Here is an 18,989-nt window from a genome sequence, read left to right on the forward strand (position 1 = left end):
AATCAATTACGGAACATACAAAACCTAACAAGAGAGACACAGTTGCTATTTTATCTACTGTAAGTGACCATAAGCAAGTTTAGTTCACTGTGGGGACACAAAATGAGAATATAGCAGGGGCAGGAAAACTCATGTTACTCTAGTTATTTGTTAAAAATGAGATTGAGTTCACACAAACAGAAATTTAAAAAAGATATATTCAGAGGATACTGTAGGGACACGTTGCTGTGTTTGAAGCGTCATAGCAAGGCTGTTACTTAGAGCTTAGACCACTTATATATACCACATGTAGCTCCATTACAGCTGTGCTGTTATGATGCTATAGCCTTAAAATCAGAAATTATGCCGGTGGTTTAGTCGATTAGTTCCACATGTAGACTTCGTGGATGGTTAGTAGGTATTTCTCATCTGAAGGAACCGACCAGGAAATGGCTAACACTAAAGAACACAGCGGCTGCCAACATATTGCTAATTTTAATGCCAAACCAGTAGTAATAGCGCTCCGTGAATAGCTTACTGTTGTTGCTAATGCAGGGGAAACCAGCGGCAATATTCTCTTCAAAGAGGAACTAATGCTAATCTAATGGCTGTTAAGCTGTAATGAGTTTGCTCGCTTCTTTCCAGTCTGGTTTAAAGGAAGCCTGTTTAGACTATCGAGACTGCTATGGTCTCCTTATCATTACATGCTCATCATTACTCCTGCTAATCTGTTCTGCTCAATGCACACACAGATGAATATTAATGCCATGGAGGATGATAGCCGTGTGCGTGTGTCCTGCATGAATACACACAGACAGATGCAGACAGGCACCAAAAGTTCGAACGGCTCAGGCGCGCGTACAGAAACGGCGAACACGCGCAGTCTTGCGTGCTCTCCGTGTGTTGCCAAGTGAGACAGCTGAGCCTCCTCTTCGGCTCCGTGCAGGGAAGAAAGCTGCAAGCGTCGCGCGCACAGAAACACACAAGCCTCCTTGCCTGGCACTTTATCAGCAGCAGAAGGAAGGAAAGAGAAAAGAATCAGTTTTAAGTGAAATCAATAGAGAGATAATCCCCTAAATTAGATTTTGAAAAGCTTCGCTGCTGATGCACAACTTAAAACCCAAGGATTGGCCCACTTGACTTACCAACGAAACAATCCTCGAGTAAGACGCATTTACCATGGGAATGAGTGAAGGTCAAGGATAAGAGTAGAGTCGGAGAGAAGTGGGAATAGAGAAATACTTTAAATCAAAGGAATATACCGAGGAATCTGCATACCAAATCAGGGTAAAAAAAAGAAAGTGCTGTGATTACAATGTCACTGTGATTAATGTAGTGTAGCACCTTAGCACCTGGGGTAGGAGTGCTGCACAGAGTGCAGGGATGGTTTGCACCTGACAGACCCGAAATGTCACGTCATGATTAGAAAAGAGACGAAGGGTTAAAAGGTCAAGCTGTTTGATTGGATGCAAAAGCTTTTCTCTGTGTGGCCTGATCTGGAGGCGGATAGAAAGCTCCAGCAGAGAGTAATTAAACCTCAGCCGAAGAGGAATTATCAGTAGAAAATCCATGATTTTACAGTACTGATGCCAGCAGTTTCTCCTCAGCGCCTCGGGATTCCTCGCAGTGCCCCTCTCCCTCCTTCCACAGCTCTCTGTCTGACTCAGTCTCTCTCCCCTTTTGCCACCTGAATCCCACTCATCTTTTGTCCCCCCCCTCCGTCTTCCCCTACCTCCTGCTATCTTTCACTTTCTATAACATTCCCGGCGTCTCGGAGTGAGAAAAATGTTACAGTTAATAACAGGCCTGATGACAAGTGCAGCTGCAATCTGCAAATGCAGAGCTGATGGAAAGAATGAGCGAGGGAAGCGGTTAGAAAATGGCTTGGTTGCACAGTGGGGGGACGTGTTGTACACATTATGTGTTTGGCTGGAGGATATAACAGCATTAATTTCAGATGATTAACTTGTTAATATTCCTGAGTGGATAAAGCCACTGCAGCCTTTGTTGTCGCAGACGAGCTAAAGTTTTGTAATGCCTCCGCTTGTCACGCAAACAGCTCCCCCGATGTCCCCCACCACCTCCGCTACAGACACACACCATTATGCATACACACAACCGAAGGCCGCAGGAAATAAAGTAGGTTGTGTTCAATTAAAAAAGCTTTGCCTCTAAATTTGATCCCCAGCTGCTTTAGAAGGATCCCATCATTATGTCTGAATACTTATTATTTTTCTCTCTCCGTGCAAATTGTTTTAAGACAAGCGTAATCTTCTGTTCTGCAGAGTAATGGTATCAAAGTGACAGTTTGGTAAACATCCCGTATGAGCAGCAATTGTCCAGTTATAATTTGCGGGTACTCAGCATGGTATGCTTGTCAAGCTTAGTATTCCTTTGATGTGCACAAGGCTGTTGTAAGAAAGCTACGAAAAGGATTGGATTACTTCCAAATTTTACTTTGAAAGAGTGAAAAAAATAAGAAAAGCATCCATACTACATCCATAAACTGCAAATCTCTGTGGCCTTTAGCTTTTCCTCCTGTCCGGTATCTTACCGGTCAGAATCCCTACCGTATTTTCGGACCATAAGGCGAACCAGATTATAAAATGTATTAAGTTAATTAACAAAACAGTCAGATAAGTCAGACTGCACTAATTCCTCTTGCTTCCTCCACTTCTGTACCATTGATTCATTAATGCTGAATTCTCTCTCAACTGCTCTATTCCCATGTTGTTGCAGTATATTAATGACTAACCTCGTATTGTGAATGGATTATCTCAGTTGTTCTCCTGACTGAAGTTTGGTCCATTTACAGCATCCTGCATTTGTCTCTAACCATCAGGAATCCTCAGGTTAACTTTTATCGAGTGGAAAAAAGTTAGCATTCATCCTCCAGCTTCACTGTTTATGTTATGCTAACATAGCTGTGTCGCTAGCAATCACGTAGCACATCATTATATACCAGCTAGCCAAACTTCAGTAACCCTACAAACGTCACTGCTGTTTAGTTTTCTGTGTTCATTTATTTTGAAAATTATAGCAGAGCTGTACATCTTAATTTTTTCAGAACTCTCTCAGTCAGAACATGCTATATCATGTTTAGGTGGAAACTAGCGAGCTAACTTCCTGCTAACTTCTAACTCTGTTAAATTTAATAAATTCTGTTTTCATGGATGCCTGCATGTTAAACTTAATTGTTACATCTGGTAAAGCAGCAACGCTGATCATTTTATTTAAAATGAAAGAATTTAGACAGTTTTTAACTCTCAGTGATGCCGCAGAGTTCGTTTGACTTTGGAACCTGAAGCAGAGTTTGGACCCAGATTACTCCACGAGGCTCCTGACCAGTGTTGGTCAAGTTACTTGAAAAAAGTAATCAGTAACTAATTACTGATTACTTCCCCAAAAAAGTAATCCAGTTACTTTACTGATTACTTATTTTCAAAAGTAATTAATTACTTAGTTACTTAGTTACTTTTTAAAAACACGATTTACAACCTGAATAGGTGATAAAGCGATAGGTCTTTCAGCCCAATTCTACTTTTTCTGCATAATCCATCATACAAAATGTAATCAAATGGAAAAGTCTCTTTTTTTAAAACTTTTTTTTAATCAGTTTTAATCTTTTAACTTAAAGCATCAAGCAAAAATTTAATTATATGCAACATTCTCTGACTTGAAGAAATTAGTTTAACATTTAAACCTATTTTCTGCACATTCCAGCACATAAAAATATATATATATATATATATATATATATATATATATATATATATATATATATATGTATATATATATATATATATATATATATGTATGTTTACACTCACTCTTTCAAATAGATGCAAGTAAAACACAGCAGAAAATAAATAAAGTCAAAGACTCAGCGGTCCTGTTGCTCTATTTTCACCTGTAAAGCAGGAGTAGGGTGGGTGGAGGTGTGCTCTGGTGCAGGTGTGTCGCAGCGGTCAGTTGAAGAATCTGCGAGTTTCTCTGTGAATTTCCTATTCCGTCGTTGCGCACTCGGTGCTTGTTTAGGGTTTTTTTTTCCGCTGTAAAAAGACGTTTTCTTCCCACGCACAACGGACGCTAATGTTTTTGTCACCTTTTATGGAATCAAACTCAAAGTAAGGTCAGTACTTCCACGCTTTAAACGCTGCACGCTCATACTCTCTCCCACACTCGATATATTATCCATTGTTGATCGGCGCACAGCTGTTGTCATGAACGTCGCACTCGCTTACGTCACTGTCATGAGACATTCTTGCAAAAAAAATCACGGTTTTAGCAACGCAGTAACGCAGCGTTCCTACAGGAAAGTAACGGTATTACCGTTTTTGCAACAGTAATCCCTTACTTTACTCGTTAAGTAATCAGATGCCCATCTCTGCTCCTGACTACAGTAGCCGTAAACAATCCATCATCCGAACATGCCTTCCCCCTCGTTTTTGTCTTCACTAGGGAGGTGCACATCAATATAAGGACTCATGAATGCCAGCTGGAAATTGCTGGAAATAAATTGCTGAAGCTGTAGGAATGGACGTGAGGAAATCCACAAAAACTATAAAATGTTTACCCCTGAAAAAGACACGACAACAAAAAAAGTCCCAGCATTTTATCTGTTTCTACCGGCTGGCATTGAATATAAAACACAGGGACACAACCACAAGGTAATTAATACGTCACACACAACTATAAATGCCAGCAACGATGTTGGTCTCTTTCATAGCCTCTACAAAGGTTCACTGCAGAAGTCTAGAAGAGGCTCAACAGTAGAACAGTTGCTGGTCAACAGCACCAGCATCATTGTTAACTTGATTTGGCCCTTCCTGAAGCAACCCATTTATCTGGGTTTGAGACTGACACTAAGAGCAGACTGGCTTGTGAACCCCTAGTGGTTGGATTCAGCCCACTGTGGCTTTGTTAACACTTCCTTTTGTCTACCTTCATAAAAAGCGTAAGTTTTTGTTAAAATCCTTCTTTATAACTGTAATCTGTACTGGAAGCCTAATCAGCTTCCTAACTCTCCAAAGTAACATTAAATTACCGTTTTTTTTATTTGATTGCAACAAATGATAGTAATTCACAATGCCCTCTTTAAATGAGTTTCATATCTTTAAAAAGGAGATATTACTGATTGTGTTTTGATTCAACAAAGATACTGTAAAAGTGCCTCACAAATGTGACTTTTTAGAGGCTTTTATGCACATACACTCGCACAAGAACAGTACGCCATTCTAGCAAAGCAACATACTGTAAGCAAATACATTCCACTCTTTCATCTAGACACTCAGAGCAGACAAACACCGCAGAAACCGCATTCTCAAAGAAATTCCCATCTCGAAAAACAGACCTTTCCTACTGGTGAATCACTGCCAAAGTTTATTTCCTAAACACCTTTCCGTTGTTTCATCTTCTGCTTTCTATATTTCAGCAGTCTTATTCCTATATTTCAATTCAAATAAAACTACTGGTATTTGAAGTTCAGAGCAAAACTGAAGAAATGCCCTCGCAGTCTGACAAAGAAGCTGTGTTACTGGCATCAGGGTGGTCTTGTGGTCAGAGAGCCACACAGCTGAAGGATTGAGAGCTCTTTGTTCACAAACATCTACCCTGGTGAAGTGTCCTCGAGCAAGACACTGGAACCTGGAGAGACTTAGAGCTTGTGCGTGTAGGAAACTACACAAAATGACCAAATCTGAAGGTATATAGGTATTTGTATGAGTTGTGACAGCTGGTTTCTTTCACAGTGTTACATGACTATTGCACAATCCTATGAGCTGCTAGTTGGTCTAACAGCCTCACACACGGCTGCTGTTGTACTCTTTAAAAGGAGAAAATTTATAAGAAAGGACACAACGCCCAAGGTGCTGCCAGTCAAGTAATGATGAAACAATCACTGTGTGTTGAGCACAGTTAAGATTTAATGTACAAAAATAAACATTTGTATCGCTAGAGGCACGTTATCATAAAACAATGACTATAACTGGAGAGTATCTTATTAAAATAAAAGTCCTTTAAAGCTAACACAACTGACTGCTTTGCTGTCGTTCTTCCTCCACACCAATAATGTTATTTTACTGGCAGATTAATAATGCAGTGGCCCTGAGAGTTCAAATGTATTGCAACTTAAGAAAACACCAGCAAATAGAAAAGTGACACAAAAGCACATAAAACAGCAATGGAAGCTCAAACAATAGTGCGGTGCTGGTGTTTTGCAGTAAACTTGACGTCTCAGGGCCCCCTTACAGAAAAATGCACTAACATAAACTAAAGAAATTCACTTTATTTTAGTATAGAAATGCTACGTAACCCACAACCCATCCACATGGCTGCCTTTCCCTGCCTGGTTTCTTCCTGTCAAAGGGAGTTTTTCCTTCCCACTGCTGAATTGAATGGACATGTTGGCAGTAAATATTCTAAGACTCAGTACAGGGCAACAAAAGTTGCACTTCCCTATTTTTGTGTAGGGAAGACCTCCCAAGAAGGTCCTGAGTTCAATTTCACCATCAGGCCGGGGTCTTTCTGTGTGGAGTTTGCATGTTCTCCCCGTGTTTGCGTGGGTTCCCTCCGGGTACTCCGGCTTCCTCCCACCATCCAAAGACATGCAGTTTATTGGAATAGGTTAACTGATTAATCCAAATTGCCCATAGGTGTGAATGCGCGAGTGAATGTGAGCACGAATGGTTGTCTGTCTCTGTGTGTTGGCCCTGCGACAGACTGGCACTCAGTCCAGGGTGTACCCTGCCTCTCGCCCTATGACAGCTGGGATAGGCTCCAGCAGCCACCGCGACCCTGAAAAGGATAAGCGGAAGCGAATGGATGTTCCCAAAATGCCCAGCATCCATCTACACAAAGAATAAATGGCAACAAGAATCATAATTAATTGTTCATTTCACTGTAAGACCTACATCAGTGACAGCCTGAGAAGAAATGGAAAAAGGTTTTCCATCTTAGAATCTTTAATCAGATCAGAGCAAGCTCCAGTTATGTCGAGGCTTTAGGGTGTACGGGTGCCAGACTTGCTGGATTAGTCTTAACAGCTGAAGCACCCAATTTGCTCTTGCGATTGGTGATGAAGGGGGCTTTTTGGACGAGCTGTGCTCATCATCTAGGGCGTGTTTGTGCTACAACTTGCATAAATTTTGAAGACTGAGATGGAGAAAAAAAAGCCTTCAAGTACATTTCAACCAACTGAAGCAGAGAAAATATGCAGATAGCCCTCACAAAGCATTCTTGGTGATTCTGGATGTGAATCTTTACCAGCTGGGTTCAGCGTTCTGTAGCGCAACCTGACGTCTTCCTACAGAGGAGGAAGAAAAGACAGTTTCCCTACTTGGATCATTAGCTGACTCTGTAGTTACTCTATGTCAGTTTGAATATCTCTGGAATTTATTTGGGAATGTGCTGGAACTTTACGCACTGCAAAGCCGAACTAATTAACTATGAAAGACTCGCTGTGTTTTTGCAAAGAAGGGGGCAACAGGCAAGATACAGAACGGTTTTCATCACACCAATTTGTGCATGTCACACCTATTTCAAGTCTTTAATGCATCATCATTGCCGCGAGGAAGTGTGTGCATAACAAGATGAGAGGTTGCATGAAGAGCTGGGAAGTTTTTCATGTTAAGTTCAAAGTTTAGGACTAACCACAGGGAGGCGGATTTCTACCTGCACATTTCCACGATCAAATTGTGTCATGAGACCTTTCTCTAAATGATGCCTGGGCAGAGTTCAAAGCAAATCCTGTTCAAAGGAAATCTTATTTAATTTTCACTCAGTCAAGTCTAAATGTGATCATGCCAAAGTCATCCTGGTTAGCACCACACCCTTTGAGATGCTCAAGCAGGCGAGCTTTTGGATCCCTAAAGACACTTTTCAATCCATCAAGAAGGATTTCACACCACTTGTGCTGTGGCAGCCTCCCATTTGCTTTTGCAGGTAGCAGCAGTCAGTGAGAGTTGAATATTTTTTTGCAAAATATCTCTCTCCTCTCTCTCTCTCTCTCGCTGTCTTCACAGTTCTCTGACTCATTCCCTGATTTTGGAGCTTACAGTCTTTGGACACCAACTGTAATCCAGCGGCAGGTGTTTTGAAAGATGTTAAATCTAATATACTTTACTTCCAGCAACATCCCACTGGTTTTTTCGATATTAAAGATATCAATCATCCTCTGACACTTTGTGGCAATTTAAAGAAGGTTAATGTGACATTCTCGAATGACCGCAGTCACTATCAGGAGGAATACCACAATCCTGCCTTTTTGTGACTAAAAAAACGCACATTCAAGAGTTTCTGATGAAAAGATCCCAGATGACAGCACCTAAATCTGAGAGTTAAGTGGAGATTACTTTCCTTGGATCTTGGAGAAACTTTTAGTTTGGTTAAGAACGTGTGTATGTTGAAAGGCCTCGCTCACGGGTATGGATGTGATTCTTGACTAGCCACCGATGTGATGGAGACAGACAGAGCAGCAGTCAGGCTGCTGAGTCATAGTAAGAGGATCCCAAAGGAATGAATAGCTTGATTTGCTGTTTTAAAATCTAGACCCATTTGAACACTAGGCTATCTAACCTTTCACCCATGACAAATTCTAAACAAAGAGCAGACTGGACAAAGGCAGAACAGTCCAAACAGCGAAACTGCTACTGTCACCACAGGGGGAAAATCCAACCCCGTTCTCAAGGAAGAAGGAACCATCGTGAGGCAGTCTGTGGTCGAAACCTCCCAAAGCATCTCAGGTTTCACTGCAGAACTGGCAAGAAAACTCGTTTGGTCTCTTAATAAAACAGTCATGTGCAAAAGTCTTGACCTCATTTCTTGACCTCAAGTTTCATTTCTTTATATTTTGCTTGGAAAATGTAAAATAAGTGCAAAGACTTATTGAAACATGTTTACATAAATGGAAATACATCATATGAGGAAGGAATAGAGTTTGTACAGTTCTGATGAGTGAAAGTGGGTATTTGGTGTGACCACCTTGGTTCTTCAAGACGGTCTTATGAAACTTTCTTGTCGTTTCTTTAAGCAGTCTTCAGGAATGGTTCTCCAGGATTCTTGAAGAGCATTAAAAGCGCTTCTTTTCTTGTTGGTTTCCTTTTGCTCCATAATCTGTCAAGATGATCCCACACTAGTTCAATAATGTCAATCTGGAAACCTGAAAATCTGGAAGGGATTAAAGCAGTTCTGAAAGTCGTCCAACCCAGTATTGGTAAGGTGTACCGAATAACAGAATAGAATAGAATAGAATAGAATAGAATAGAATAGCTCTTTATTGTCATTGTTACAAAAACAATGAAAGGCAGTTTGGCATCTGCCTTTAGCACAAGTATTTACACAATAACACAGACAAATTTATATTTACACAAGATATTTACATGTTATACCTGCATACATACGGATACGCCCATGCATACACACACATACATGCATATATGCATGCATACATACGTACACACACATATTTCCACATACATGCTTACATGTCCAGTGTGATCAGTGATATTGCACATCGAGTGTGTGTGGGGGGTGATATTGCACATTGGGGGGGTTGCTGCTGTTGCAACTATAAGTAATAGTGGTATAATAAATACAGTTTAAAGAGGTAGGGATGTTGGTTGCATTAAAGCATACATAGAAATACAGTTTATAAATAAAGTGTAATGTCCATGGGTGTTGGCAGTGCAGTTATCCTCCAATCAGGGTTGAGATAGGGCATATTTGACAGCCTGTGGGTAAAAACTTCTACTGAGTCTGTTTGTCTTTGGCCTGATGGACCTGTAGCGTTTACCAGAGGGAAGGAGGGGGGGGGGGGGGGTGCGAGGGGTCTTGATGATGATACTGGCTTTCTGCTGAAGTCTGCCAGTAAAGTGTCTCTGAGGGGGGTTAGTGATGTGCCAATTGCCCGCTCTGCTGCACTCACCATCCGCTGCAGTTTCCTCGTGTCCTCCGCGGTGCAGCAGTTGAACCAAAGTGTGCAGCAGTAAGTCTGAATGCTCTCGATGGTGGAGCGGTAGAGGTTTACTAGTGGCCTCTGGGGTAACTGGGCCTGATGCAGTTTCCTAAGAAAGTACAGCCTTTGTTGTGCTTTCCCTACCTTTCCTGGGAAATGTTTGTGGACCAGGTAAGGTCGGCTGAGATGTGGACTCCAAGGAACTTAAAGCTTTCTACCCTTTCTACCTCCTCTCCACCAATGTGGAGGGTAGAGGGCTCAGATCGCTTTGTTCTTCTGAAGTTGCCATCTCCTTGGTCTTGGCTGTGTTCATTCCTCTTATATTTAGGTTCATATTTTGACATGACAGCTTCACAGTTACAGATTTGTTACATGATGTGAATCTTTCAGTCATGACAAAGGTGCTCTGTTGGACAGAGATCAGGTGAATGTCCTTGTCATGTTCAAGAAACCAGTTTTGAGATTATCTGAGTTTTTTGATGTGGTGTGTGTTCCTGCTGAAGATGTGCACGCTGTGGCTATTTAGGCATCAACATGGACATCAGAGACTGGCAGTCAGTGGTCTTCTGTTGCTGTAGCGCATCTGTTTCCAGGTTCGACATGTTTTTATCACAGATGCTCTACTTTACACCTTGTTTGCCAATATTGGTTATTTGAGTTGCTGTTGCCTTCCTATCAGCTCTGTGCAGTCTGGCCTCTCTCCTCTAACCTCTTTCATAAACGAGACTTTTTCTCCCAGAGAACCTCAGTGTAGTTAATGTGTTGAAAAAAGTTAAAATATAACAATAATAAGTCCAGTTTGATTCTGGCAGTAAATCTTTGCTGTAAGTCAAATGGCTAAAGGTGTGTTACCTAAACGTTCAGTGTAGGTAACCAACAAAATAACAGGGTGAACTGTTATTTTTAAAATTGTGTTGTATCTTCAATTTTTGGACAGTTTTTAACTGAGCAAATTCTCATATGGCCTGCAACATCCAAAAAATACAAACCACAAAAGATACAACTTTACACTAATGAATGTCAATATGAATAACTGAGTCTTTTTTAAAATATGAAACTACAGCCAGTGTTGGGGAGTAACGGAATACATGTACCGCCGTTACGTATTTAAAATACAAAATATGAGCAACTGTATTCCGTTACAGTTACAGTTTAAAAAGGTGGTATTTAGAATACAGTTACTTTGTTGAAATAAATGGATTACACGGCGGTACTTCCCGGTTTCATATTGTGGCGGGTCAGGCCTGTTTGGGTTTTGTTTGACAGCTACGTTCTGTTCTTCCAGGCGGCAGCGTTACGGTTGCCATGGTTACAGGGTGACGCTCTCTGTCTGCGTGTTTCCTGGGTGAGAAAGGCCTTTTTGTTGTTGTTGTGCTAAGCTAATAGGCAGAATGCTACAGGTATAGCTCTAAAGAATGTAGCATCATGGGCAGTGTAGTCCGTGCTGCAGGGAGAATGGACTGCCATACACGTTATGTGTCTGTGAGCGAGGAGGGAGAAAAAGGAAAAGTATGAGCTGTCATCGAGCAAAAACGGGAGCTGGAAGCATGTAAATATAATAATAACCACTGCAGCCAAGAAGAGTGCCTGACGAGCCCAGCTGTAAGTAAGCTATTAAGACTCGACTGTACACCGTGTTCGTGTTTTCCTCCAAAAACAATAAGTTCTGTTGGAGCAGCTTTTCAACGCCTCTCTCTGTCTCTGCTAGCAAAGTTGACCCAGACAACAAAGTAAAGCTAGTTTTCAGCTACAAGCCGACACAGAACCCACCGTATTAGCCAGAGGTCCCTTTACTACGGTTCGGAGCCGCGGACCTTCAGTAACAGTAATAAATCACAGCAATAGTACATTCATGTAGTTGTAAACAGCATGATAATATATTAAGTAATCCAAAGTATTCAAAATACGTTACTCTCATTGAGTAACGTAACGGAATACGTTACAGAATACATTTTGGGGCATGTATTCTGTAATCTGTAATGGAATACATTTTAAAAGTAACCTTCCCAACACTGACTACAGCATGTTATAGATCTCAATGGACAGACATCCATCCTATTCCAAAGACAGGTGACCATCAAAACGAACCAATTACTAATGCATTTGTGCAGTATTAATCTTTTCTTCATGCTAAACAATTTGCAACAGAATAGAAATGGATCTGCTTGATATCCACGAATATGAACATGTGTTTATTCATAATTATGCGTGAATATTAATCTTTTCTTCATTCACTGATGTAGGTATTCACTCTTATGGTAAGTATTACACTCTGATGATTGTAAAAGAGACAGAATTTGATCACCAGTGACCGCCGAAGTTCAGAAGTTGATATAATGTTCACCAAATTGAAACACAAATGTCTTTTTGTCGGAACAACGACTCTGTGCTGACAAACAGCCTATTGTAAAATCTGCCATGTTTACCGAATCCAGAGTCTGTATATGTGTCATGTTACAATTAAGCCATCCAATGTGTGGCCCTTTATCGCGGGTGTCTTTGTCGAAGGACCACACACACACGTCGCCAAAAAAAAAAGATCAAATCAAATAAATGTTAAAATTTCTTCTAAGAAATTGAACTCAGTTTGTCCCGGTGAGCTGTAACCCTGTGACAGAAAATGTGTATGCACCATGTGAGGATATGTGTGTGTTTGGAGGGGTTTCTATTTGCAGCACGTCAAAATATTTGCCGTAGAAGAAAACGCATCGGTGCAAGTTACACCACGGTGGTTTCCTGTTGAAGCTCCTGACCATTTTCCGGTGGTCGGCCAAACCTTTGGAAAAAATCTTCCCACCTCTCCGTATTTATCTGCTCGAGTTGCAATCAGACAGAAATCTCCATCTCATCTTATCAGAAGCAGATGACAAGGCTGCTATCTGTTCTTCAACAAAAAGGCCAGCATTATCAGATGCACATAAACACACACACCCAGAAGTGGAGGATTTCGTCCGGTGGCCAAGAGCAGATCCAGCATGTTGGTCATCATAAATACAAAGAAGGCTCCTTTCTGGTAAATGGCTGTAACCAACCGTTTGTGTTTACATCTGCTGCAGCCAAAGAGAGTAAACAGAGTGTGAGAAAGAAGTACAACAACTGCTATTGCAAACGGTGTAAGACAAGCCAAAACAACGAGCCATCGCCCCCCCTCCTCAAACCCTGACTAAACCATCAAAATACCCCCCGCACCCCAAACTCGAACTCCCTCTGCCCACTGCAGAAAGGGAGGCAAGTGAATGAGTCACCCGCCTCCCTCTCCATCTCTCCCCCTTTCTCCCTCCCCCCATCTCTTTATTGAGGCAGCTGCACCCTTTGACCTTTACGCCTGTGGAATGTGTGTGCGTGGACCAGCGGCTGTGAGGGTCGATGGTGAAGGGGGGGAGTAAAAGGGTGAAGGCGGGCGGGGAGGAGAGGAGGGGCCGGAGTTGGTGAATTTAAGAGATGGAGGGAGAGGGGAGGAGGGGAGAAGTCGCTTTTTCTCTCTACTACAAAAGCTGTCAGGGGGAACAATAAGCATGGAGAATGGTGTGTGTCCAGGGAGGCACTGAGCCGTGTTAGTGTGTGAACCGGGCAGAGAGAGGGCATAAGAAAGAGGGAGATAGAGAGGAAGATGGGAGAAGGGGAAGACAAATGATAGAAATTGAAATTGCACAAGGGGAGCATGGAGGGAAAGGGAATACGATGAGGGATGGAAAGACGCGCGAGGGTGAAAGAGTCTGAGAGCGAGAACGATGGGAGAGAGCGACACAAAAGTGGAGAGGGGTATTTGTTTTGTCTACCAGCGCGCTTAAATACTGAACTTCCGTTGCCAAAGGAAACAGAACACAAGGCCCAGTACTGGGACATGTGTGTGCATTTCAGTGTGTGTGTGGTCAGCATAGCAAAGGGCCCCTGCTCTGCCTCACTGTACCAATGACATCTTATGGTTAGCGCTTTACATTCACCGAAGCCTCATTAAGTTTATCTCAGCGAGTGTGTCATCGTGCATGCGTGTTCTGCATTCAAACCGCTCACATTTCAGACTACACACCGTGCAGCTGGCTGCAGACAAAGGTGCTCGCCGTGCTTTGTTTCAAAGATGCGGGTGTACGTGAGTGCGTGAGTGTTTGAACAGTTGCAGGGGCGGAAGAGAGCGGGGGTGTGGGTAGTTGAGTGGATCGGGTGGTGGTGGTGGTGGTGGTGGGAGTTCCATGATAGGGTGTTTTGCTTTGAAAGCAAACTAGGGGGATGGTGAGCCCCCACCACTGCACACACACACCCACACACACGCACGGTAAAAGTATTGATTTTCTCGCTGGTGTGTGAGGTGTGGTAAGTGGTCGGTAATAGCAGGAGAAGAGTGTTGTGAAGTGGTGCAGGTTAAGAAGTTTGGCTGCTGGGTAGACTTTTTATCTCTGGGTTGGGGGCAGCGTTGATGGGATGAGATGGGTGGGGGTCAAAAAACACTCCAATGTCTCTAAATGGAGAAGAGAGGTGTGAAAATCACTAAAAACCACTGAAATAAAGCATCTACAAAGGCACCGTTTATTATACACACACACACACACACACACAGACAAAGTGCATGTATGACTGATGCTGGAAAAACAGAGAATTTCATGCGTGTATTGTTAACCCTCATTTTGAGTAATCTGCATGCTCATATTCTACACACACACTTGTGCGTGTAGTCCAGATGGATATACATACATTCAGACATGCAGAAAGTTATGCACCAACACGCACAAGCACACTTGTAAACTAATACATGCCTCCACAAAGTACTTATGCATACTTTAGCTCAAAACGCACACGCAAGTACACTTGGATGAGTGTGAACACACGGGCATACACAGCACACAGCAAAATATTGTGATGTTGTGCAATGAAACGCATTATGCAAACCTGAGCATGTTATACAGACCCTTAAGAACTTCAAATGCTGTCTACATTTGTGGATAAATGAAAACATGGTGGCAAAGTGTGCCCAAACGTAAACATTTGATGTGCAAGATGTTCTAGGCCAGGGGTGGGCAATCTCAGTCCACGAGGGCCGGTGTCCCTGCAGGTTTTAGATGTGTCCTTGAACAAACACAGCTGATTTAAATGGCTAAATTAGCTCCTCAACATGTCCTGAAGTTCTCCAGAGGCCTGGTAACAAACTAATCATGTGATTCAGGTGTGTTGACCCAAGGTGAGATCTAAAACCTGCAGGGACACCGGCCCTCGTGGACTGAGATTGCCCACCCCTGTTCTAGGCACACACAGGACCAGATACATTTTACACCAGGGGTAGGCAACTCCAGGCCTCGAGTGCCGGTGTCCTGCAGGTTTTAGATGTCCTTGATCCAACACAGCTGATTTAAATGGCTAAATTACCTCCTCAACATGTCTTGAAGTTCCTTGAAGAACCTTTTTGAATCAATAAAGATGTGACCGAACCGCACACATTTAGATGAAAGTTTAGATGAAACTGTTTAGGAATTACAGCCATTTTTATGCACAGTTCTTCACTTTCTGAGGGTCCAAAGTAACAGACAAACTAACAAGATTTTAAATGTAATAACTCTAGAAAATCCTTTGCAGTCAATAACTGAAGTGTGGATGCGATGGACATCACCAAAAAGCTGTGTTTCCTTTCTTCAGTTTCTGTTTAGAAGAATATCCATATCTCTTTGCTTTGAGAAACTCCGTATTTTGTATGTTTTCCACTGTCCAATCAGTTTTTCCAAGTCTGGCTGAATCTGAGCAGCGACCATAGCCCGATACACTTCAGAAGTCTTCCTGCTGCTTCTATCAGCAGTCACATTATCAATAAACACTAGCATCCTGGTTCCACTGGCGACCACACATGCCCATGCCATAACATTGCCTCTGCCAACTGACAGACAATGTTTGACAGCTCCAGACCATGAGCGGTTCTGCTCCTTCTTCATACTTCTCTCTTCTCATTCTGGTACAAGTTAATCTTGGTTTCATCTGTCTGTCTCGTCTCATATCATCAGAACTGTGGGGATTCTTTTATGTGTTGTTTTAGCATTTGCACATTGCTTTAAACTTTGTATCTCCATTCATGAAGGGATCTCTTCACTGTAAAATAAATTTTTACTCCATGTTAAATGTCATGAAATTGCTTTTCTTTGCTTGCCTTTAATTATTGCTTAGATTAGATCAGCCCATTCATTTTTATATGCATGAATGTACCAGATAGTCTCGCACAGTTATTGCAATACTTGAATCTGGAATCGTCTTGAATTAGCGCTGAAAGTCTGCACTTCAATTACATTTTCACGGTTTCATTTAAAATCCATTACGGTGGTGTACAAAGGAAAAACAAACAGACAAACAAACAAACAAACAAACAGGTCAAAGAAATGATGGACCTAACTGTATATGCCTTAATCACGTGTAGAGTTCCTGATCTACCTAGCTAGCTGGCTAGTAAGATTGTCGCTAGCTAGCTAGTTAGCTAACTATCTAGTTAGCTAACTAGCTAGTTAGCTAACTATCTAATGACTAATTTGGGTTCCAGAGTGTCATTATTCATTGATTAGCTAAATCTGCTAACACTTTGGCAAAAAGAACTCAACATAATATTCTTTAAAAATATAAAATCATATGAGGAAAGCAAGCATAAGGTATTTAAGATGAATTTTAAGCCTTAGCCTCACTTGTGAAATAACAGCTTCTTTTTTAAATCAACTCTGAAGATATAGAAACAGTAACAGTAATAAGTTGCTCATGCTACATCTGCTGTGTGGAAAAATTCATGAGCTTGAAGTTTCTTATACTTTCCAAGCAGCATATAGTAGTATGGAACGATTTTGCTGCAGTAAGTTGTTTAATATTTCATGGTAAAGAGCCAGATAAACAGAAATGCTTTGTAATCTATGCAGCATGTGTGTGATGCGAGTGGCTACCTCAAAAGACGGAGCTGTAAAAGCTGCGCCGCTTTCAGTTATTTTGCTTAACAAATTTGCTTTTGTTTGTTCTGTTTCAGAGTCAAACCTGACTATTCAAATAAATGAGGGGCTGCACTTTTTATTCAGAGGCCAGTGCTGGTTTGAACACTAATGGTGTTTCCTGTGTTGCTGCGTCGAGACGCTGCGATTGCCATTATTGATATACAAAACGAGCAATCACGGAGACAGTTGGAGGCGAAGGAAACCATAAGTGCCTAATCACGTCTGTGAAACTTTACAGCTGCACGGAGCTTCAGAAAGCTTCAGTCGCCCTAAAATGTGGAAAATGTCAAGTGAGTGCGTATGGAAGGCCTCATTCAACGGACCTGTTAAATGCAGGCTGTGATGTCAGGGCGCACGGAGGAATAACATCCTTCAGACCTGTGAAGTTCTCTGATGCTTCTGTGCTTGTTTGCTGACACGCTCCAGCTCCGTGGTTGTGTTTTTTCCTCTGATGAAACAGGTGGTCTCCGTGTAGATCCCACCACTCCTCCCTGCTTTACACACAGGCTCCTGCTCCCCATAGGTTTTCTCCAGAATAGCTACAAGAAGGCTTTTCCTCCCCAATGCTTTGACGGCATCCCCCCCACCCCATTCCTCTTTCTCCTGTCCCTTCAGCAGCCACCCCCAATTACACACAACAGCTGCCAGTGTCCTTTGGAGGAAAAATGATGCGTGTCCAACAAAACTGATCTCTTTCTCCTCCTCTTTCACCTCCTCCTGTACCTCCTCTCCTCTATCAACCAGTTAACCCCCCCACACACTGCTCCGCCCACTTCGGTCCCCCTTGCACCTGAAGCATGTACCACATTACATTCAGACAGGCAGCCAGAGAGCAGTGATGATGGCAGATTTCCTGTCTACCAGGCGTGCACATGTGAAAGCCCCGGGTTTCCTTTAGTACCTCGCCTGACAGATACGCTGTTGCCGCTGTGGCGCACCAAAGCGCAGACTGTCTCTCACTCACGTGCACACGTATCAGCAGACATGACTGGGCCACGTCGACCGAATCACCAGGTGAAGGTGACAAACCCTAGCGCCGAACAACTGGGCGAGCGGCTGATTTTACTTGCCTGCTTGGGCTCTGAAAGAGTGAAACACGCTCATGCTCTTTATGAAAGCCGTACAGACGCAGTGCTACAGAGGAAGGGAAACACATCCATCAAGTGTACCTATAGTAACGAAGTCTCAAAGCTCCTCGCCGGGCTCGAGGTCCAATCAGAGACCGAAAGTTAAGTGAGTGTGTGTATGTGTGTGTACTTTTGTTGTATTCACCTAAGTGTTTAAAGGGTTTGTTAAGGGTCTTGTTTTATTTTGTCCTCTGCGGCAGTGCGATAGAGGGAATTTCATTATGCAAATCTATGTCTCTCTGCTGATGAGCATGCCCTCAGGCTTCTGTTTCACACACAATGGCACTTACTCACACTCGCACACACACACAAACACTCTGTCTCACACCCTTTTGCATGTAAATACTCTCATCTATGCAGACTGTGTGTATTTTCACCCATGCACACACACACAAACGCGCACACACACATGGAAACATGCGTGACCGTGCCACACAGACACAGTCAAGCATATCATGTCTGAGACTGGAGGCACAGCGGGTGAGTGTGTGTGTGTGTGTGTGTGGTGAGGCTAAAAGGGGATGCTTAAGGTTACAACAGTTTCGGGGTTTATGTGACTGTGTCTGATACCTGAACACACAGACACACACATGCGCACCCTCTTGGAGACGTGCACAACTGCACTGCATTTACAGTGACACGTGCAAAAATACTAAACAACACACCCACGGAAAAATACAACAAACGCACATTAAAGTACACCTTAGCATGCACACATACACACACACACCAACAAATACATGTGTGTACACGGAAGGTCAAATTACACACACACACACACACAAAGGAGACCCCTACCCCATGTGGATGTGACCCGATGACCCTGCTGTCGCACACAGTGCCCATCTGCCACAGAGAGGCACAGAGGGAGGGGACGGGGTGGGGAGAGAGGTTGTCTTGAGGGAGGGGGAGGTTGGATTTTGGAGGGGGGGGAGGCAGGGCTGTGAGGAAATGAAATGGGGGTGTGTTGAAGCACAGGAGAAACCT

The sequence above is a fragment of the Neolamprologus multifasciatus genome, chromosome 3 (genome assembly GCF_963576455.1).
Source record: "Neolamprologus multifasciatus chromosome 3, fNeoMul1.2, whole genome shotgun sequence".
NCBI lineage: Eukaryota > Metazoa > Chordata > Actinopteri > Cichliformes > Cichlidae > Neolamprologus > Neolamprologus multifasciatus.